Below are 24,600 nucleotides of genomic sequence, written 5' to 3' on the forward strand. Positions count from 1 at the left end.
CCAAAGGGGGTCATTATGAGTCGAAATCAACTCAATGGCAACAAGTTTGTTTTTGGGTGGTGAGGGCTGCTAACCAAAAGGTCAGTGGTTTGAACCCACCAGATGGGGCCATCTGCTTCCTGATTTACAGCCTTGGAAACCAAACAGGGGTCTCTATGAGTCAAAATCAACACAATGGCAGTGAGTTTGATTTTGGTTTGGTTTTCCAGTGGGCTTAAGGAGTTCTGGTGGCATAGAGGTTGAAGCATTCAGCTGCAAAAGGTTGGTGATTCAAACCTACGAGCTGCTCTACAGAAGATGAAACAAAGATGAGGCAGTCTGTTTCTGTAAAAATTTAGTCTTGGAAACCCCGAGGCAGTTCTACTCTGTCCAACAGGGTCACTATTAGTCAAAATTGATTTGATGGCAGTGAGTTTGGCTTTTTTTGGTTTTCAGTGGGTTTAGGTAAGCTAATCATAAAACAGTTAATCAGCTGGTCTATCATCTACTCTGGTCCCTTGTGACAGACTTGCCTCTTTAGTAGCATTATTATCTCCTGTTTTTTAGAGGAATGCTACCTCTTCTAGGAGGAAAGTTCCTTGGTAATACTATTTAAAAAAAAAAAAAAAAAAAAAACTCACTGCCATGGAATTGGATCCAACTCACAGTGACCCCTCCTTGGGTTTCCGAGGCAGAAGCATATTGTCCAGTCTTCCTTCCGAGGAGTAGCTGTCAGGCTTCTGGGTTAGCAGTCAAATGCCTTAAGCACTACGGCACCAGAGCTCCCAATACTCATACAATTTGTAAAAGTGTATTTAGTCAATAGGTCTTTAGAGAACTTAATGCTATATCTCTTAGAAAACTAGAGGCAGAGAGGTAAGACAAAATTTGAGAATTATGGCTCCATAACTGCTCCTGGCTGGAATTTTGCTGTACTGTTCCGCCTCCCTGTCCCCTACTTCACTTGTCACAATCTTTTCCATCCTTCAAGGGCCAATTCTATAAAAGTACCTGGCCCAGCCTGAACTCTACTTCCTATCAAGACCCAAGGAACTCTTAATAACCATCTGATGGCATTGCTACATTGCCTTTTACCATATTCCTTGAGGACAGAGACTAAACTTTGGTTCATCATAGCACCCTATGTAATTATCCTTTTGTGGTGGTGGTTGTTATGTGCCATCGAGTCAGACCCGACTCATAGCGACCCCTCCTTGGGTTCCCGAAGCAGTATCACTACGGAAGTAGATTGCCGCATCTTCCTTCCGAGGATGGCTGGTGGGTTTGAACCGTCAGCCTTCTGGTTAGCAGTCAAGTGCCTTAGCCACTATGCTACCAGAGTTCCCAATTATCCTTTTAGTAGGAGTTATATAAATCAGTACTTTTAATTGCTTCTTTCAGTCTGGGGGGAGGGATTTCTAATAGTCATTTGCTGAATGAAATCACTTATCTTATACAGACCCAATCCAATCTAATCAAAAATTAACTATAAAGCATGTAAAAAAAATGTTTTTATCATTCACAAGAGTTACTGCACCATTATTTTAAAATAATGGTGCAAACAATTAAGTGCTCAGTGGCTAACTAAAAGGTCTACCCAGAAGCACCTCAGAAAGTATGGTAATCTACTTCTGAAAAAACAGCCATTGAAAACCCTATGGAGCCCAGTTCTACTCCAACACATATGGGGTTCGCCATGAGTCACGGTCAATTCGATAGCCAACTGGTTTTTTCAGTTACGTACTCATTAAGGATTGACTCACTCTGAAGCTCCCAGTTTCCTGAAATTATAGGTTCGTTCTGTGCAAATGAATTTTTAGAGACTACAGCTTTCAGCCTTTCAGAGGGATTAAGATCCCCTGCTCTAAAGATAATTTAAAATGACGTGAAACAGCATTAATTTCCATTTATAAATGGACATTTAAATAAATGTTTATAAATGTAGGACTTCACTTCAACCTTTTTAATAAAGCTAAGTCTAGAAGAATCAAGGAAGAAACAATGCTCAATTTGGCAAAACCTGTGAATGCTGAAGAATATTTACTTCACTTTATCTCGTAAAATCCCCACTTTTGGCTGAGAAATGTCCACCCAAGGAGACTACAAAAAAACAGCAGTTGGGCCAGAATCCGTAACTTGCCATTCAAGGCTCTTTCTATTACACCAAGAATCCACAAGCAATAATTATTTTATGGAATGCTACACAGCATATACATTAGTTTCAGATAAAAAAAAAATATAGTTAATCCCAAATTTGAATCCCAGCTTAACCATTTGCTGTGTTACCTCAGAAAAGACACTTGAGCTCTCTGACCTTATTTGTGAAGAAATGATATTAAAATGGATTCGTAAAAAGATAGCAGTTGCACAGCATGGTGAATGTAATTAATGTCCTTGAATTTTACACTTAACACTGCTGAAAGAGTACATTTTTGTGACATGTATTTTAAATAAATTGAACGGTGATAAGAACTGGGGTGCCTTGTGCTCAGTTTAGAAGAATTTGAGTTTATATGCTCTGCTTATATAATTATTCTTTCCTTTGCATACTTTTCCCAATTAAGTTAGATTGCTTACAGGTGGACTCTGACTAGAACTCAGTCCCAATATCTACATAAAAGCAGGCTTAGAGTGGTGCTAACTCTGCTCATACTTCTTTTGTCCATTCTTTTCAACTCATAATATATCTCCTGATTGGAATGGAGAAGAGATTAGAGGAGAAAATATGTATGCACTCCAAGTCACTTCACATTTTCAAGGAGCTCTGGAAGCACAGTGGTTAATGTACTCGGCTACTAACCAAAAGGCTGGCAGTTTGAACCCACCAGCAGCTCCACAGGAGAAAGATGAGACAGTCTGCTTCTGTCAAGATGTACAGCCTTGGAAACCCTATGAGGCAGTCCTACACTGTCCTATAGGGTCATGATGAGTTGGAATTTCTTGATGGCAGTGGGTTTTCATTTTCAACTACCAGAAATCAGGTTTCTAATTTCAATCTTTCTATACCAAATTTTCATAACAAATGCCTCACTCAGAGGTGGGTGCTATGACCTACAGAATGAGCCCTGGTGGCAGAGTGGTTAAAGTGCTCAGCCACTAATCAAAAGCTTAACAGTTTAAACCCACCAGATTCTCCAAGGAAAATGTGGCAGTATGCTTTGATAAAAATTGAGAGCTCCGGAAGTCCTTACAGGACAGAAGACTGAGAGCTCGACTTAAAATTGTTTCAAGAATTTTCGTTTTAAGGCTTTGGATAAGTGACTTGTTCTCAGATCTTCAGTTTTCTATCAGTAAAATGTGAACAAGAATACAACTTGCAGGTCTGTAAGGACCACACAGTATGTTTGTAAGTACTTAACTCATAGTAAATGTTCAGCTATTCATTAAAGCCCTTCAAATATAATCAGCAGGCAGAAATTAGTATAATCAACCAAAGTCAGGCAGTAAATTCAGAAGCCAGGATGATGATGATGTTGTTGTTACGTGCCGTTGAGTCGGACCGACTCATAGCGACCCCTCCTTGGGTTTCCGAGGCAGTATCACTATGGAAGTAGATCGCCCCATCTTCCTTCCGAGGAGTGGCTGGTGGGTATGAACTGCCAGCCCTCTGGTTAGCAGTTCAGAGCCTTGGGCACTACACTACCAGAGTTCCTAGGATAAGAAGCCAGGATAAGAGCCTAGAATTATTCCTAGTACTCTGTTCTCCCTATTTTGGGACAGAATGCAGGTAATGCAGAATGTATCTGTATTTAATCTTTATTACAACAATACAAAGTGTTTCAGTACCATGTTGGAACACTAAGGACTTGTTGTTGTTGTTGTTTGCCGTCGAGTCGGCCCCAACTCATAGCGACCCCTCCTTGGGTTTCCGAGGCAGTATCACTACGGAAGTAGGATTGCCCAACCTTCCTTCCGAGGAGTGGCTGGTGGGTTTGAACTGCCAGCCGTCTGGTGAGCAGTCAAGTGCCTTAGGCACTATGCTACCAGACTTAGTGGAACATAATGAGGGCACTCGGTCAAAAGCTTCACTACAGCTTTACTGCAGTTAGGTCAGCATGGTTAACATACTTGAATTTAGAGTACCCTAAGCTTGGGAAAAATACAAAGCTTTCAATGCTCTACCAACCCCCTGCTGAGACTCTGCATTTCCACCCCAGACACACTTAATCAGATTTTGTACTTTTATATAACAAGATTCCCAGTTGGGAGAGATCTTCCTAAAATGTAGATTCAGATACAGTATATCTAGGGTGAAAGGCAATTTTAAGCAGGAGGTAGAACCTGAAATGAACCGGTTCAAAGCCATGGAAAAATAACTAGGGTACATCAAATGTGAATGCAGCCATGTTAGGAAAACCATACAAAACAATAAAGTTAGCCAATACCCATTATACTTTGCTGATGTGATTTTTATCCCCAGCTTTAAATGTAAACGTAGAGAGAGTTCTATGGTCATTTTATTCACTGGAACTCATTTTTAGCCTTAAACAATTATTAGATTTAAGTAACTCACTGGGGCTTTGTTCTTGGTATCAAAAGTGTGGTACAAATACTGGTATTAATAATGAAGACAAATTAGTATAATTATTTGTGCTTTGTTATCAATTGTTAGGGTCAAGTGATAAAGAAAATGCTATTAATAGAAGGGTACACCAATTCACTCCCTACTCCAAAAATATTACACAAGAACATTACAACTACATTGTAGGTAATTACAAAAGCATGTTGATTTTAATGCAAAAAAAAATCGTTCTGTATTTCTCTTTAGATAAATCAAAGTAAAACTGCTTTTTGAAAATCCAGACGTAACTCTGACTTTATTCATAGTATACCGTCACACAGCTTTCCTGAATTTTAAGCCAAGACAGAAGTTTTTCTTAACCTTCTATAAGCAGATATATCACCATACTCCCAAAAACTAGCAACCTGTTTCACCAGTTACTGTAATTATGGAACCACTCCAGGTGATCACTATAGCACATGCTCATAGTCCTAAGTAACAATATCCTTCTACTTGAATTCTGGTGGCCACAAATTCTCATTTTATTACTCCAGAAGTGTTTTCTTTAAATAATAATAATAAAAAAAGGCGTGAAAATGCTGTATAGCTTACTGGAATCTCTCAATGGTATTTCCTTACTGCAATACATGTGACACTGCCAGAATAAGAGCTCTATCAAGCAAGACAGTATGGAAAGAGTGTTCACGTAGCAAACTAGGATGCCTTGGCATCAGTCTTGTGACTCTCCATTTACTGTCAGGAGGCTAGGAAGAAAGGAGCCAGTATTTAAAAAAAAAAAAAAAAAAAAAAACAACTCCCACTCCTGCAAGGAAAAAAGCAAAATCTGTCAAGTGTTTAGCCAACAGACCAAAAATTTCAATTAGTCAAATGTAGTTCTATTGCTGTTAAGCACTTATTTGGTACTTCTCAATATAAACGCCACATATATTTATCATTAGCTCTTAAAAGAAATGTGAAAAGAATCCAAATAACCACAAATTCACATTACAAAATGGGTTTTTAATACATTAAAAAAGATACTGCTGCCTGTTTTAGATGTTCATGTACCAGTACCTTGGATCTTCCACTGATTTAGCTCTAAACAGTTTACAGTATGTACATCTGTTTATGACAAAGTACCTCTCTAATTATCAATATGAAGAAAGAATGAGGACTTTTTGGATCCTAAGAATAACACAAATTTTCTAATGTGGTGTATGTAGATAATAAAACAAATACATACTCTTAGTTCCCAAGTGTTAACGGCAATTTGGAAATGTTTTCAAATTCATAATTCAGTCCCTGGGAATCTGACAAAGTATTCTTTTAATACTCCAGTACACAGAGAGGTTAACTGTTGACAAAAGTCAAGTTGAACAAGCTAAAAACAGCACATACCTAGGTACCTGGCACTTTGTAGGTGCTTCATAAGTGATCTGAATAATTCTTTGGACGCATTTCAAAAAAAAAAAACCTTTTGTAGGGGGAGGAAAAGCCTAGGACATAGGGACTACACTTTACATATCTTTTTAAAACACTCAAAAGCTTTATACTCAAGCTTTATGCTTGGACAAATGAGTAACACAAAGCTAATTTAAATTCAAAGGTCAAGTCATTGATACAAAGATTAACTGGTTTTTCTCCAAAGTTGCATCACACAAATAGGAAAACAAGAAAACCTATTTTTATAAAACACTGTAATTTGAGGCAAGGTAAGAATTCACTTTTACTTAAAAAGAAAAAAAAAAAAAAAAAGCTGAAACCCAGTCTCTTTATCTTACCCTTCATGTAGGTCCTCCTGACTAATGCCTGAGGCACACTATCTGAAGTCACAAAGGACTACCTAACAGTTTTTTGTTTTTTTTTTTAAAGACCCTTCTCCCAAGACCAAAAGTAGTCACTTTAGAAACTGCTCTGTGGCGGAGGCCATGTGGTTAACATGTGGCAACAAGGATATGCCTTACCCACAATAAAATCAACACCCAAGTCCAAATATGGGCGATTATACCATCCTAAAATAGGTTTTTACGTTATGGAAAACCTACATGGAAGCTGGCTAATTAAACTTCCCTATTTCTAGACTAAATTATAATCGCTAAAGTAATCCAAGAAGTAACTTAAAACTGCTGCTGTTATGTTTTAGAGGTTTGAAAAATTTAGGGTATTTTTGTAATGAGATATTTTAAAGGGCCCCTCTAATGTGTTTCAAGGGAAGTGTATTCTTTTCAGCTCCTTCTCGAACGGCAACGGAAGACAATTAAGACCTTTGAATGACGATAAAAACTTATGATCAGGAACCTATCAAGTTTAGACAAAATGGAATTCCAAAGGCTTCCAAAGCATTTCTGCGGAGCCCTCAGCCACCCTAAACACAAGGTCTTCTTCAAGGAACCCGTGTCTGGGCACATGGCCCGCCAGGCCCACCAACCTGGCACATGGCCTGCAGAAGTACCCACCCCATCCCCCACCACCCATTCGCATATAGGGGCCTTCTACCACCACACAGCCACCTTCCAATACGTTCCCGCCAAATTGACCCTCAGTCCCTCCTTAGGCGACCCTCGAAGGCCCAAGGCCTCAGCCCCAAGGGCGCGCAGGCCCGAGCCGCTTTTGGCGTAAGCCTGCGGCCTGGGGTGCGGCCTGGGAAAGGCCCTAACGCGCGGAAGGCCAGCTTCCCAGGAGGGAAATGAGGGCGGAAGGGTCGCCAGACTATAGCGGGCCCGAAGCCCAGGACCAAGACGGCGGGGGCAGTCGACTTCCCCGCCTGACGCAGCAGCAGTGCAGGCCAAAGTGCGGCCGCCATCGCAGCCTCAACGCTCCCTAACCCTCAAGTCCGCCGCAGGCCAGAGACCGCCTTGCGATTCCCACAAGCCAGACCCCCACTTCCGGCCCTCACCTTCGGCGTCTGAGCGGGCCCGCTGCGGCGGAGACTCGGACGCAGCCCCGGGAAAGGCGGCTCGCGAAGTAGCGGCTGTTTATTTTCAGGACCCTTGCCTGCGCCACACGCGGGTCTGCACACGTCCCCACACACGCCGCTGCGCACGGCTCTCTCCGCCTCGCCCACGCAGCCAATCAGCGCGCGGGGACCAGCTGTCCAATCAGAGCCGCCGCGAATAGGGCCGCCCATCTCGAGCACCGCGCGAGACAGAGCTCTTACTCCGCGCGCGGCGGCCTATCCCGCCCTGCCCCGCGCGCGCACCCTTTCCCGCCTGGTACCCCTACCCACACTCCCACCCCACCCACACGACTGGGATCAGAAGAAGTCGGAGGCGAGAGCTCCTGGCTGCCGGCCTCTAATCTGGGCCATCTAGACGTGGCGATCACTCCAGGCAGCCGGCAACGACCATTGCCAGAAGAGACTAGGTGTCAGTGAAGTGATTGTGATGAACGCGAATCTAAAGATTCCTCCTCCTTTTTGGGCTCTGAAGAAAGTATTTTCCCCACCCAGGCCCTTGACTCGGGCACACTTTCAGAGCCAGGCCAAATTTTCCAATACGCACATTTAAGTGTGTTGAAAAGGTGTGGAATTGGCTGTGAATATAGATTGCAGTACCTGGGGTTTGATTTGGATTTTGTGTGAGCCTAGGCAGAGCCACTCCTCGGAAGGAAGGTTGGGCAATACTACTTCCATAGTGATAGTGCCTCGAAAACCAAAGGAGGGGTCGCTATGAGTCGGGGCCGGCTGGACGGCAAACAACAACAACAACAGGCAGAGCCAAGAAGGCCTTGCTGTTCGCCTGGTCAGGACTGCTATACGACACCAAAAAGAAATACCTAATGAGAGATAGTAGCCTGCCCTGAAAAGGGTCTGAAGATGGTGAAGAGAACGAAAGACTACTCTGTCTCACAATATAATCATGGAACTTGCTTAGAACATTTATAACTGACATTCCCTGGAACTTAAAAGGGTAGGGAGGGTGCCCAACAGCCATTTGGCCCAGGGCTACATTCAGGAATAGCTTTTAATATAGATTTGGTATTTTTTAGAAAAAGAGATTGTATATATAATCACACTTTAAGATTGAAACCAAAAGATTCTCATTATGCAATTTAAATTGCTTGATGTGAATGAAAATACTATGGAACTTTGTGTATGTTATTTATCAAAACCAGGAAAAACAAACCCACTGCCATGGAGTGGATTCTGACTTAAGGCCACCTTTTAGCAGTCAAGTGCCTTAGGCACTATGCTACCAGAGCTCCTAAATTCTAAGAGGCCCTGAAATTATTAATCTTATACTAAACTTAATTGTGGAAGATGGGGCAATCTACTTCTGTAGTGATACTGCCTTGGAAACCCAAGGAGGGGTCGCTATAAGTCGGGTCCGACTCCACGGCAAACAACAACAACAAAACTTAATTGTGGTCCTTGAGGGCAGCATCCATTATATGTTGTTGGTTGCTATATTTCAGCCATGCTCTTTTCATTCCTTTAATGACTTATACTTTGAATTGCACAGACCTATTAAGCCACTCAGAAGCTCTGGTAGCATAGTGCCTAAGGTACTTGACTGCTAACCAGAAGGCTGGCGGTTCAAACCCACCAGCCACTCCTTGGAAGGAAGGTTGAGCAATCTACTTCCGTAATGATACCACATCGGAAACCGAAAGAGGGGTCGCTATGAGTCAGGTGCCACTCGATGGCACATAACAACAACAATTAAGATGTTAAAACTGGCATGAACAGTGCTAGTGTGTAGCATTGATTCTTTTAGTAGCTATGTAGGCTTAAGCTATTCTTTCGCTCTTAGTTTCCTCTTACTGAATCCTCCCAGTTCCAAATCTGTATGACTTTTGAAATCATGTTTGTGAGGAGGCAATTTGGCAAAGTGCTAAAAATGCAGGTGTTGAGAGTCAGACACAAAGAACCGGGGTTCAAATCACTACACCAGATGCTATTGAGTCAACTTCCATTCATGGTGATCCCATGTGTGTTAGAGTACAATTTTGCTCCACAGGCTTTTTTTTTGGGGGGGGGGAGTACTGTACATTGCAAGGCCTTTCTTCCAAGGTGCTTCTGATGAACTCAAATCTCACCCCTTTCATTTGTCAGCCAAGTACATTAACCATTTGCACCATCATATCATTAAACCAGGCCAAACACATTACCATCAAGTTGATTCCAACTCAGTACCCTATGGGACAGAGTAGTACTGGCCCATAGGGTTTCCAAGGCTATAATCTTTACAGAAACAGACTGCCACATCTTTCTTCCATGGAGCAGCTGGTGGATTCGAACTGCCAACCTTTCGGTTAGCAGTCAAACACTTAACCAATGCACCCCTAGGGCTCACTGTCAACTCACTAGTACTTACCTAAGCCTTGTGAAACTCCAGATTGTGGTATACAGTGCTCAAGAAAGGGTTGTTGTTGTTGTTGTTGTTATGTGCCGTCGAGTCGGCCCCGACTCATAGCGACCCCTCCTTGGGTTTCCGAGGCAGTATCACTACGGAAGTAGGATTGCCCAACCTTCCTTCCGAGGAGTGGCTGCAAGAAAGGGTAGCAGTTATCAAAGAGGGAATGTGCTATTTTAAGGAGCAGTGATTTAAAAAAAAAAAAATTATTTTTAACCAAGACAATTTAAAGTAAAAATATTTTTTAATTCAGAATGAAAAGTCCTATTTCCCATTTGATTGAATAAATGCCTAGTAGTTCTTTATGTATTGCGCTATAACACCTGAGTTATCAATATTAAAATGGGATCTTTATCTCCAAGAAATTTAGCTTTATAAATTTTCCCTCGCTAATTTGATTAATCTTTATAACATCTTGAGGTACCAAAACCAAACCCACTCCCATGGAGTTGGATCTGACTCAGAGAGACCCCCTCCTAGTGGTTAGTGGGTTTGAACCACCAGCCTTCTGGTTAGCAGTCAAATGCCTTAGGCACTAGGCCACCAGAGGTAGGAAGTAGCTTTGAAATCACAGACACTAAGTAGTGACTTTGTAAGCTCTAACAGTGAGAGGGTATCATGCAAGAGGCTGTGTATGGAGTTTGAGCGGTTGTGCATACTATGCCTGGAGGACAAGCTATAATTGTTTACGAACCATAAAATTCAAATTTTCTGATTTGTTTCTTGTTTATCATTCTAACTACAGTGCTATGTAAAAAGTTTGTTATTCATTGTAGACCCAGGGACTAAATGATCCTAATATTTAAAAAAATGAGTAGCTAAAGAAAATGAAAGTGGATGTGAAATAGAGACACTGGACATTATATTCTTCTATAGGTTTTAAAAGATTGAGAAGAAGGAATAGAAACAATGTGGTCTTTACTGTTGGCCCCAACAGTAGTAACAGCTAATGGCTCTTCTCTACCCAGAGTCCGGCTTTCCATAATGATTATTATTTATAGAGCTAGACCAGTCATGGGAGCTCTGGTGGCATAGTGCCTAAAGCATTTGACTGCTAACCAGAAGGCTGGCGGTTCAAGCACATTAGCCACTCCTCGATGAAAGGTTGGGCAATCTACTTCCATAGTGATACTGCCTCGGAAACCCAAGGAGGGGTCATTATGAGTTGGATCTGACTCAGCAGTGAGTTTTAGTTTTGAGACCAATCATGCAGCATTATGACTATCTATTATGGAATTTAAGTACGGTACCTCATATTCCCTGTGCTTGGGTAGGATCGATTTCACTAGAAATGTTTGAAAATACTTTAACAAAGTATAAAGCTCACTTAAAAGATGAACTGCCAACTGTGTTTGAAGATAAAACTCTCCAAACTCCCTGCCATGGAGTTGAGTCTGACTCATAGCAACCCCACTGGGTTTCCAAGGCTGTAAATCTCTATGGAAGCAGACTATTTCATCTTTCTTCTGCAGAGTGGCTGATGGGTTTGAACTGCCAACTCATGGTGACCCCCATTGGGTTTCCAATATGGAAGTAGATTGCCTCATCTTCCTCTCGCAGAGTGGCTGGTGGTTTTGAACCACTGTCCTTCCAGTTAGCAGCCAAATGCCTTACCCACTATGCCACCAGAGCTCCTTGTATTTGAAGATAGAGGTTCCTAATACATCTCCCTCTCCTCCCTTCCCCTTCTTTCTTCTCCCCTCTCCTCTTCACCCTTCCCCTCCAGAGTTCAGTCTTACCCAGGTATTGTTCTGAGCACTGCAGAAGTTTCAAAGGAGACTGTTAAGACAACAGACCTTGCCCTTGAGAAACTTGCAGGATAACAAGAGCCATAAAAAAGTATTAAATATTTTGAGAGAGGACAGCTAAAATGCTATTATTCAGCATGATTCAGGATTCTTTAAATGGGTACCGGTTGAGCAGCAATATCTGCCAACTCTTCATTTCTGCTCAAATGCCTAACTGCATAGCATATGCCTTAGATTCAGCTGTTAAATTGAGATATCAGATATCCTTTCAAACCCTTCCATGTCTTGTTTTCACTACCAGCAGGGAAATGGTGCTCCCTGCCTTTACTTAAAGAGTATGTAATAAGGTTCAGTAGAATAAATTGATACTTCCTTTCTTCCTCTCATATCTGCTTCTGAACAGGAACATCATTTACTAAGCAGTGAATCAGAATCAACAACAATGGGTTTAATAATAATAACAGCTATAGTTAATACTATATATGTAAAGCTCTTATAAGAGTGCCTGGCACAAAATAATTATTATTTTAAAAGTTTCTTCTCCTTCGCCTCCTCCTCATAAGAAGACAGGTCCGTGGGGTTTTCATTATCTGCCTAAGGTCACAGAGTAAGTAAATGACAAGGGCAGGCGTCAGAGGCAGCCCACTGCTTAAACAGTAAGCTACTGGCTTCCTAGTGATTGTTGAAACCTAATCCAAAGATTTCCCATTGACTTCTTAAGGTTACAGTGTAGCGAATGCTCACTGGTGAAAGTAGGAAAATTTGCAACACTGATGAGTAATTTAGTGAGTGTTTCATCATGTGACTTCCTGTTCTGTGACCTTGAATTGAATATGTCTGTACATCTGAAACTAGCTGGTTATAGAAAAAAACATTATTTGCAAATAGTTTTAAAAGTTTCAAAGTAAAGCCATCCTTTATTTCCTTGAAAGCAAAAGGGTGGCACAAAGGGTTAAGTGCTTGACTGCTAAACTGAAAGGCTGGCAGTTGGAACCCACCAAGAGATGCTAGAAAAAAAGGCTTGGCCTACCACTACTGACCTCTCTGATTAGGATCACAGTAGAAGGTCCTGCACAGAGTAGGAGAAAAATGTAGAACAGAAGTCAAAATCATAAAAAAGACCAGACTTACTTGTTTGGTAGAGACTGGTGGAACCCCTGAGACTGGGGCCATTAGAAACCCTACCCTTCAAGGCTCTGGGGATCAACTTTCAGCCAAACAACAGACAGACTTATGAAGTGAATAGTAACATCAGGGAGTAATATACCCCTCAGTACAATCATACAAAACTTAAACAGCAGCCTTTGCCCAAAAACAGAACTAAGAAGGCAGGAAAGGAGGACAAATGGAAGCATGGAACCCAGGTAGGAAATGAAAAGAGTGCTGTTACATTGAGGAGATTGCAACCAATGTCACAAAACAAAATGTATATAAGTTGTTGAGTGGAAAATTAATTTGTTCTGTAAACTTTCACTTAAACTACCAAAAAAAAGAAAAGAAAAGAAAAAAAGCCTGGCATTCTGTTTCCAAAAGGTCACAGCCTTGAAAACCCTATGGAGCATTCTATACTACACACATGGGGTTGCAGTGACTTAGAATCAACTCAATGGCAACAACTTTGGTTTTATGGCTTATTCACTTAAAAAAAGTAATTTCATATCAATAATCCATGTTATTCAGTTAAACTTAGACTGGGTAGCATATGGCAAAACAATGGTAAGTTTGAATCACTTTCATATGGTATTTTATAAGCTGTGCTGGTTTTTCCAAAGAGCATTATAATGTGTAAAATTTTATTATGTGGTACCCTAATCTATAAAAATAATAATTGCTTTTTAAACATTAAATTGAAGAACAACTATATACTTGGGTGAATTAAAAATCTAAGATCTAGAAGAGTATTTATTCTAATATCCTCATTTTAAATGAGACCTAGGAAGTTACACAGACTTCCTCAAAAGCCCCCCAAACAACTGATGTTTTTAATGTAAACTCAAGTAAGATATCACCCAGATCTCATCAAAGGGGCTAATAGTTATGCTTGTGACCTGATTATGTGGTGGTAAGAAAAGAAAGCCTAAATCTAAAACTACACATTTGCTCATTATTTCTCCAGCCCTTTCCTTTGGAAAAATAGCACAAATAGTCATCAATGAGTTGCTTGTGAGTGGCAAGGATGAATCAATAAGTACCTTAGTGTTTTTTCAAGCTTGAGAGATGTACTCAGACCTCAATTTAAGATATATTAACTTCAGACTCTAAATTTTTAGACTGTGAAAATGTCTTTCAATTGTGAACTGTAATTACAAAAGAGAACATTTGTGTTTAGCCTGACCGAAGACTGGCTTTTAAATACATAAAATATAACCGATATAGCTAATGTTCCTTTTAACCATCCTCACTCCAAGTCTTCTTTCTCCATTTTCTAGTGTGTTCTAGTTCCTAGAACAGTGTCTTACATATGGGAGGCCCTCAAATATTTGCCAAATTAATAAATATCAATCTGTATCTTGTATTGTGTTTCAGAGATCTAGCAATCCATGTACATACACATTCTCATCTAGTTCATTGTATATTATAAATTGCTACATTTCATTTACACATTCTACTATTGGAGGATATTTATGTTATTTCTACTTTTTTGCTGTTATAAATAATGCCGTAATAAACATCTTTGTATGTATATAGGTATCTTCAGGTACATGTGGGAGAGTTTCTCTAGGTATATTGTGAAATAGGCCTAGGGGTGGCATCTGACATCCTCTAACTTCACAAGGGAGAGAAAGGATCAAGACAACATCAGCAGCCCAAGGCTGATTCCTATAAGTGGAGGTCAGGCATGCTTCCTACCCTCCAACGTTTTTACCAATTCTGACACTGTCTCTCCTGCTGTATCTCAGCAGTGCTTATAGGCATGCTTCTCTCTGGCCCTCAGCCTCTTGTACCAGTGGCCCCTTGGCCTCTGCCTTCCTCAGGCATGTGTTGCAGAGCCCTTTTAGCTCTGCCATTAAGTACTCAGAGGCATCCCACTCTGCTAGCAAGCATCCGGCCTGAAGGAACTCAGCTTTCCTACTTAGTGAGCCGGGAAGCCCAATTTGTTTTGTGCCATTCTCTTGGTTCTGCCACCTCTCTGCCTCTGCTTCTCGTCATCTCTCGCCACCTCCAGTATCACAGCTCCTTGTCTTCCGAATCAAGGAGGTTCAGCAAAGGAATTTCAGATTCAAAGGCTGTGCTTTTCTTTCTTGATGATAGTGAGATCCTCCCTTTCTACCTCTGGAACGGCCCATTGTAAGCTTAGCAGGATGGCAAAATTGACCAGCCCCTATGTTAGAGTTACATATACCTTATTGTCATGATCCCACCCACACAAGGGTGTCATGCCCCTTATTTACATTATTAGCATGCTATCCCCTTAGTGGGCCACAAGTGCTTCACATTGTGTAGACCCACTCACTCATCTGATGGGACTCGCAAACACCATGGCTAGAAGGACCATACTAAGCAATTCACTGCACTGCATATATATAACCAGAAGTAGAATTGTTGGGTGATGAATTGTTGGTTGTGTATCTTGAACTTTGCTGGATGCCTGCCATATTACTCTCAAAAGGGGCTGTAGTAGTTAAGGTTGTGTCAACGTGGCTGAGCCTAGTTTTGAGTGGCTGAGCAGCTGGATATCGTTACTCTCTCTGATACCAAAAACAAACTCACTGCTGTCAAGTCAGTCCCGACTCATACTGACCCCTCCTTGGGTTTCCAAGGCAGTATCCCTATGGAGGTAGATTGCCCAGTCTTCCTTCCGAGGAGTGGCTAGTGGGTTTGAACCACCAGGCTTTTGGTGAGCAGTCAAATGCCTTAGGCACTACACTACCAGAGTTCCTATTCTCTATAATGAGACTGATAATGAACTCCATGGTGGAATCTGCTGTGAGCAGCTGATTAAGGATGTATGTGGTCTTAGGATATTAGCCTTAGGGATGTATGTGGTCCATTTCTAGCATATAGGAAGTTTTGAGAAAGGTCTCTGAGCTTTTTGTTATGTTCGAATCCTCTGTTTAGCTGAGTTTTCATTTAGCAGTCTGCCATGTTGCCTGCCGATCTTGGGACTGTTCTGGACTTGAAATTAGTGGCCTTCCATGTTGCTTAATAATCTTGGGACTGTGCCATTTTACTTGTCACCTCTGTGTTTGTCACCTTCAGCAGCCAGCAGCTGCCTGAGTTAAGCCTCTGGCTCCAGTAGGCTAGGAGCAAGAGGCAGAGCTGAAGCCCAAGGTTGAGGGGCTTTCACCCCACCCCTAGAGCTGGCACTTTGAACTCAGACTTCTAGCCTCCTAACCTATAAAAGAATAAACCCCATTTGTTAAAACCATCCACTTGTGGTATGTTCTGTTATTGCAGCAGTAGAGAATGAAAACAGGCTGTAATAAATTGTGTTCCTAGTCACAGTGTATAAGGGTGTCATGTTTCTTGCATCTTTGCCAATACTTTATAATGTCAGATTTTTTATTTTTTGTCAATGTGAGAGAGAAACATGGTGTCTTGTTTTTTGTTTTTTTTTTTTAACTTTTGTTGAGATGATTGTAGATTCACAGGTAGTTGAAAGAAATAGTGCTGAGAGATATTTTTTGTACATTTTACTTAGTCTCACCTTGCAAAAATAACATGGGCCAGCATCTGACCTCCTCTAACTTTACAAGGGGGGAGGAGGATCAACATCAACATCAACAGCCTAAGGCTGATTCCTATGGGGTGGGGGTCAGCCATGCCTCCACCCTCCAACCTTTTTACCAATTCTGACACCAACCATTCCTCCCAGGGCACTCTCTACTTCTCTGCTGGGTTTGATAATTTGTTGTAATGGCCATGAAGAACTAGAACTTTCAGACAATACTTAAAATTACAGGGTTTACGAGGGAAGTAACAGGTTATACAACTGAGGATCAGGAACACTCAGGATACAGTTCTATCCGGACAGCCTCTTCTCAGCAGTGCCATAGCCATGCCTCTCTCTGGTCCTCAGCTTCTTGGCCTCTGTTCTGTTTGGGCAAGTGTTACAAAACTCTTCGCTCTGCCAGTAAGTGCCTAAAAGCACCCTACTGTTCCAGTAAGCCTCAGCCTGAAGGTGCTCAGCTTTCTCTGTGGGTCTGGAAGCCCAGTGTGCTGTCTACAGCCAGGTCTGCTGCCACCATTTCTCTGCTGCTGTTTCTCACCATCTCTTGCCATCTCAGCAAAGTGTTACAGCTCTCTGTGTCTCCTGGGTTGAGGAGGTTCAGCACAGGGATCTCGGATCCAAAGGACATACTCCACTTCTGCCTTTCCTTTATTGATGGTAGTAAAATCCCCCACCCCCACCCCTTTCTGCCTCTGAGATGGCTCATTTTAGGATGACAAACGGAGCTCTGTTAGTGCAGTGGTTAAAGCATTTGGAAGCTAACAAAAAGGTTGGCAGTTCAAACCCACTAGTTCAAACCCACCCATAAGGCAGTCTGCTCCCATAAAGATTTATAGGCTTGGAAACCACATGGTGCAGTTCTGTTCTTTCTTATAAGGTGACTATGAGTCAGCATCAACTTAATGGCAATGAGTTTTTGAATTTTAGTGTTCCATGGTATTTAACTATATACTCATTGAAGGACATCTGGAACTGTTTCCAGTTTTTGGCTATTATGAATACAGCTGCCATGGACATTGATTTATAGGCTTTTGTGTGAATGTAAGTGTGATAGTTAAGGTTATGTGCCAACTTGTCTGGGCCCGGTTTTGAGTGGCTGGGCAGCTGGATGTAGTTATTCCCCATGATGAGACTTGCAATCAACTTCATGTTGGAATCTGCCACAAGCAACCGAGTAGCTGCTTTAGGGATGTGGTCTGCTTCCAGTACACAAGGAGAAGCTTTGGCAATGGTCTATAGCTTTTGGCATGCTTGAACCCTGCACGTAACGAAGTTGTCATTCAGTAGCCTGCCATGTTGTCTGCTGATCTTAGGACTCTTAATTGACTTGAATCAATGGCCTTCCGTGTGGTTTGGTTCCGTTTTATGTGTCGACCTTGGGTTTGTCAGCGTCAGCAGCCAGCGGCTGCCTGAGTGAAGAAAGCCTCCAGCTTCAGTGGGCCAAGAGCAAGAGGCAGAGCTGAAGCCCAAGGTCAAGGGGCTTTCACCCAGCCCCTAGAAGCCTGGCACTTTGAACTTAGACTTCTAGCCTCCAAAACTATAAGAAAATAAACTCCTGTTTGTAAAGCTATCCACCTGTGGTATTTCTGTTAGAGCGACACTGTTGTTGTTGTTGTTTGCCATTGAGTCAGACCCAACTCACAGCGACCCCTCCTTGGGTTTCCGAGGCAGTATCACTATAGAAGTAAATTGCCCAACCTTCCTTTTGAGGAGTGACTGGTGGGTTTGAACCGCCAGCCTTCTGGTTAGCAGTCAAGTGCCTTAGGCACTATGCTACCAGAGCTCCCAGAGTGGCACTGGAGGTAACCAAAACAGGAAGTTTTCATTTGATATCTCATTGTTTCAATTGGCATTTCCCTATTACCAATGAGGCTGAACATCTCTTCATATGTTTATAGACCATTAACATTTCCTTTCCTGAGAAGGGCAATAGGTTCATTTTTCTACCGGGTTATCTTCCTTTTTCTTACTAGTTTAAAAGAGTTTTTTTAATCATATATTCTGAATACAAATCCTTTGTCAGTTATACAAAACTGTGTTGACATTTTGGTGATCACTGTTTTTCAAAGAGATGTACAGTTTAGGAATTGATAAACAATTCCTGATTCTTGGATTTGGATCACTGATGAAGGGACTGAGGGGCTTCATTCAGTGAAAGTTATTCAGGGCTGCCCACTTTAGTTCCTAGAGACCACTGCACCAACCATACATCTGTTAAGTGTCAGTAATTTGCTTTAATGATGGTGTGTTAGATGGTAGGCAGAGCATGTTGAAACATTCCCCTGCTTGGGAGAACAGCGTGAAACAAAATTCGAAATCATAAAAAAGACCAAGCTTACTGGTCTGATAGAGCCTGGTGAAACCCCGGAGACTGTGGCCCCTGGTTATGCTTAAGGCCTAGTATTGGACTCACTTCCACGGCTTCCAGCCAAACCATCCCATTGCCATCGAGTTGGATCCAACTCATAGTGACCCTTCTTTTGGTTTCCAAGGCAGTATCTCTACAGAAGTAGATTGCCCAACCTTCCTTCCAGGGAGTGGCTGGTGGGTTTGAACCGCCAGCCTTTTGGTTAGCAGTCAGATGCCTTAGGCACTATGCCACCAGAGCTCCCAGCCAAACCATAGACAGGTATATAAGGTGAACATTTATACCAGGTAGATACACTCCTTGGAACGATCAATCATAGGAGAACTGAAGGGCAGTATTTACATAGGGAGATAGCTCAGGGGGCAGGAATGCATAGGAAAGAAAGACATAGGGAAGAGGTAGCGACATGGAGGAAGTGGGAAGAGAGCTGTTACATTGTGGAGATTGCAGTCAGTGTCATGAAACAAAATGTGTATGAACTGCTGTATGGAAAATTAATTTGCTCTGTAAACTTTCACCAAATCACAATAAAGTTAAAAAAAAAAAAAAAAAGTCCCTCTGCTTGAGGACAGAAACAGAATCCTTATTTGCTTTCATTTTTTTTAAAGCATCAGATACATTTCTTGCATCACAAAACCAGCCATGTTTTTCAGCATTTTCACCAGACCTTGGAAACTGCTGACATCATGCTGAACTCCCTCACTGGTGTGTTTATTTTTCTCAGCACTGCAGCCAGAATTCAGAATCCTGACTCATCCTCCAGCCCATCACCAATAATGCTGATTATTTTCCCAGGGTCAGTGTTCAGGAAGTGACTTTTAAAGGGGAAATAGCTTTTGGACAAGCCAAAGCCAGTGCAATTTCAGGTAATAGTCAGACTTCCTTTTTCTTTTCTAATGTTCTTATCATCTCAGCTGCTTATTTTTCTTCCTCAGACTGACATGGAAGGCAAACTTCTGCAATCCTGACCATAAAGCTGTGGAGTGTACCAGCTGGTATGGCCTGCACTGTCCTCCCGAAGCTGAGTGGCTCACCTTTGGAGATGAGCACTATGGAATTCTTACTCTGGCGCAGTGCTCGCAATGAAACTGCTGTGCAGTCCCTCCACAGTTAACAATTCGAACTTGAGCTATCGCTTGGGACAAATTACCTTACAAAACATTTACTGAGCAAAATTATCTTGAATCATTTATTTACATGAATAATGAAATTCCCCAAATTGTTGATGAAGAAACTGATATATGTTTCTATCATTTTCCTTCAAACCACAGCAAAAACATAAAGGCAAGTACAAGGATTTCTAGGAGCATGAAATTGTGCTCATGCTACACAAATAAATGTTAAGAAAAAGAGGTTCTTTATATATTGTTAAAGGGCTGTGATCAAGACTAAAAAAGGTAAAAATAAATGTTTCGCAAATTGTTAAGTGTTTTACCAAGGTGAGGTATGATTAAGATCAGTTTCTGTCCACCTGCTCTATCATGAAATTCCCTTTCTACACCAATTTGATACATAGAAAGGAAATATTTTTACTTAGGCAATCTTAGCATTTGTGTTGCTTTCATATTTTGTACTTTTCGCTTTGTTTAGATGTTGGCTTCCCCATTTGATGCAGTATTCTCCAGGGAGTAAAACTAATTCTGAATGTTACTGATGTTGAAGATTTAATCCAAACTGAGCTTGCTTTGATTGGCACAAAATTCAAAGATAACTGAACAAAACTGAAGTGGGTGGCTAATTTTACCTGTTTTGTGCTTCTCCTTTTTTCCTTGTGGACACTTTAAATACACATCTAGTTTCCTGGGGACCTTCTGGGTTGACCAGAGCCACTTACTTCTCTTTTCAAGGTTGACCTGCTCCATTCCATCAGGGACTATCATAACCAAAAAACCAAACTCTGCTATCCAGTCAATTCCGACTCATGTTGTTGTTGTTATGTGCTGTCGAGTCAGACCTGACTCATAGCGACCCCTTCTTGGGTTTCCAAGGTAGTATCACTACAGAAGTAGATTGCCCCATCTTCCTTCCAAGGAATGGCTGGTGGGTTTGAACCGCCAGCCTTCTGGTTAGTAGTCAAGTGCCTTAGGCACTACACTACCAGAGCTCCCTTCCAATTCATATTCCGACTCATAGTGACCCCCTTTGGGTTTCTGAGGCGGTGAATCTTCATGGAAGTAGATTGCCTAGTCTTCTTTCCGGGGAGTGGCTGGGGGGTTCGAACTGTCAAACCTTCTGGTTAGCAATCAAATGCCTTAGGCACTAAGCCACCAGAGCTCCTTGTTGTTGTTGTTGTTGTTATGTGCCGTCGAGTCGGCCCCGACTCATAGCGACCCCTCCTTGGGTTTCCGAGGCAGTATCACTACGGAAGTAGGATTGCCCAACCTTCCTTCCGAGGAGTGGCTGGTGGGTTTGAACCGCCAGCCTTCTGGTTAGCAGTCAAGTGCCTTAGCCACTATGCTACCAGAGCTCCCCCAGAGCTCCTTAGGGACTATCATATTAACCTGCATTTACATAGGACTAAATCGTTTGCAAAGAGCTCCTTAGGGAATATCATTAACCTACATTTACATAGGACTTCATAGTTTGCAAGGAACACTGGTGGCCCTAGTACCTAAAGCATTTGATTGCTAACCAGAAGGTTGGTGTTTCAAACCCCCCAGCCACTCCAGAAGGAAGACTGGGCAATCTACTTCTGTGAAGATTTACTGCCTGGGAAACCCAAAGGGAGTTGCTATGAGTTGGAATAGACTCAATGGCAGTGAGTTCGGTTTTTGGTTTTGTCATAGCTTACATATAAAAATTCAACCCGCATTTATTGAGACATTATTATTTGCCACAATATCCAGGATATTTTTACCTGTGTTATCTCACTTAGTCCTTAGAGAAACCTCATAGATCCATGCACAACATCTCTGTTATGTTATGTTGTTATGTGCCGTCGAGTCGGCCCCGACTCATAGTGACCCCTCCTTGGGTTTCTGAGGCAGTATCACTACGGAAGTAGGATTGCCCAACCTTCCTTCTGAGAATGCGGGAGGGGTAGCTCCAGATAATTGGGGTGAATTATCAAAAGAAGGGGAAGAGATGATAGTCCACCAAAGACATCCAACAAAGAACAAGCAAAACTACAAAAACTACTGCTGACGATTTATTAAGTACTCTGTATTACCTCAGGAGCTCTGGTAGCATAGTGCCTAAAGCACTTGACTGCTAACCAGAAGGACGGCAGTTCAAAGCCACCAGCCACTCCTCAGACGGAAGGTTGGCCCATCTACATCCGTAGTGATACTGCCTCGGAAACCCAAGGAGGGGTCGCTACGAGTCAGGGCTGACTGGAGGGCATATAACAACAACACACTCAACACTAACCCTTTCTCATTAACATAACAAAGACAACCCATACCTAATAGGATTGTAACAACAGGCATAGAAGTTAGGATTTTATAACACATATTTTGGGGAGACACAATTCAATTCATAACACAAGGACAGCACAGGTCACAGTAGTTATCTAGAAAGTAATCATAATATTATGATAAGAGGGCTAGTTATATTGTTTTTTCACTTTAATAGTATGGGTTGAATTCTCTCCCCAAAAAGTTTATGTTGAAGTCCTAAGCCCTGGTATTTGTAAATGTGAAATTGTTTGGAAATAGGATCTTTGACAGTGTTATCAGCTAACACCAGGTTACATCGGAGTAGAGTGGGTCTTAATCCAATTTTAGTGGTGTCCTTAAAGAGAAGAGAAATGGAGAGACAGAGGAAGGATCATCACATGAAGATGCATCTGCCAGCCAAGGAACACCTGGAAGAAGCTGGGAGAGACAAGAAGTAATTTTTCCCCAGAGACTTTGGAAGGAGCGTCACCAGCAGCTAGCTGACATGTTGATTTGGTAGACAATTTCTGTTGTTTAAAGTCAACACTTTGTGATACTTTTGTTTCTGTAGCCCTAGGAAACTAATACAGGTAGTAACATAAAGTTTCCTCTTAAAACTAAGGAGAATTAGTAAGTGAGTTGATTTAAAATAAAAATTAAGTAAATAAGAGTAGAGAAAGTACAACAAAATATGAACAATCACTAAAATGTTGTTAAGTGCCATCAAATCAGCTCTGACTCATACTGACCATATGTAAAATAAAACAAAAATGTCCAGTCCTGCACCATCCTCACAATATTTGCTGTGTGTAGGCCTATCGTTCACAGCCACTGTGTCCATCCATCTTGTTGAGGGTAGTCCCCTTTTTCTCTGACTCTCTAATTTACCAAGTGTGATATCCTTCTCCAGGGACGGGTCTTTTCTGACAACATGACCAAAATATGTGAGAGAAGTCTTGCTTCTAAGGAACATTCAGACTTTATTTCTTACAAGACAGATTTATTCATTGTTCTGGCAGTCCATGATATTTTCAGTATTTTTCGCCAAAACCACAGTTCATTCTTCTGTCTTCCTTATTCATTGTCCAGCTTACACATGCATATATGCAATTGAAAAGACCGTGCCTTGGGTCAAGTACAACTTCGTCCACCTTTGGCCACAAAGGTGGTGTATACAACAATAGGTGTCTTGGCAAAACTTGAATCTGTGGCACACAAGAGGCACTGATGTGGGTCACACTGAAAATCCAAAGGGATATTTAATGGTGGGAGTCCTGAGTGGTTCAAATGGTTAAAATACTAGGCTAATCAACAAGTTAGAGGTTTGAGTCCTCCCAAAGGTGCCTCTTAAGAAAGGCCTACGATCTACTTCTGAAAAATCAACCACGGAAGACCTATGGAGCACAGTTCTACTCTGACACACAAGGGGTCACCGTGAGTCAGAGTCCACTTGATGGCAACAGGAAAATTGGCTTTAATGATGGAGGAGCAGAGGGAGAGGGTATGGGAACATTTCCAGAGCCTCCCACCTAATATTGGTATCTGCCTTCTTTGTTTTACAGGCCTTCAAGATCAGCTGTCAGAGTTATTTATGTGATAATTATGTTAAAAGAAAAAATCCTCCAGAAATACCACTAAAAGTAAAATACAAGAAAGTTTTCTCCCTTGAGTCCATCAGGAACTCGATTGTGTAATCATGACACTTGGCCTACCGGCCTTGGGGATTAACAGTGTTTTCAAATTGAGGGGGCTGGGAAAAGAGGATAGAAATAAGTTCCTACTTCACACTCCTATGCCTGGAATTTTCAGAGCAGAACCTGGAATGCTAGGTGAGTACCTGGGATATTGAATGCCTACAGACTGGCAGTTCAACTGGCTTTTCCTGTTGCCTGCTCTTCCAAGGAAATTGCCAATAGGACTGTGTGTTTGGGTCCTGGTGCAAAGGGGAACAGTGTGCTAATATAGGGATGGTTAAAGATGGTGTGTGTGCACACACCACCTTAAAAGTTCTGATAGTAGGTAAACCAAATTCACTGCCATTGAGTCGATTTGACTGATAGCGATCCCTCCTTGGGTTTTTGAGGCAGTATCTCTACAGAAGTACATTGCCCAATCTTCCGAGGGGGTTTGAACCACCAGCCTTCTGATTAGTAGTCAAATGCCTTAGGCATTATGCCACTAGAGTTCCTAGTAGGTGTGTGTGTGTGGGGGAATAGCCCTGATAAATAGAAGAATGACACTGGAAGGAGGCTAAAAAGCCTCCTTTTAAGTTAAACAACCCCAAGGATATTGACTGGGTTTCAGGGGGACTTAAGGCAAAATGAAGGGTGAAATTGTCTTTGGTTTATGTCCCTCTTCCTTACCACATCTCCCTTTTCCCCTTCCTATTATTTTTACAAGAGTCTTAGGAGTGAGTGTCCCAGCTGAATAAGAGCCAATGAATAACTTCCTACATAGAAGTTAGGGGACACTGGCCAAGAATCTTAGATTTTCCCAGGGTTTTCTTGAAGAGTCCTCTTGTTGTTAAGTGCCATCAAATCCCTTGCAGGTAGATTTTATGGTGGGAGAGTTACTAATGAAGAGCAGCCTCTTCAACCTTCT

This window comes from Orycteropus afer, unplaced genomic scaffold (genome assembly GCF_000298275.1).
Source record: "Orycteropus afer afer isolate SDZICR_OR568_19922 unplaced genomic scaffold, OryAfe1.0 scaffold00283, whole genome shotgun sequence".
NCBI lineage: Eukaryota > Metazoa > Chordata > Mammalia > Tubulidentata > Orycteropodidae > Orycteropus > Orycteropus afer.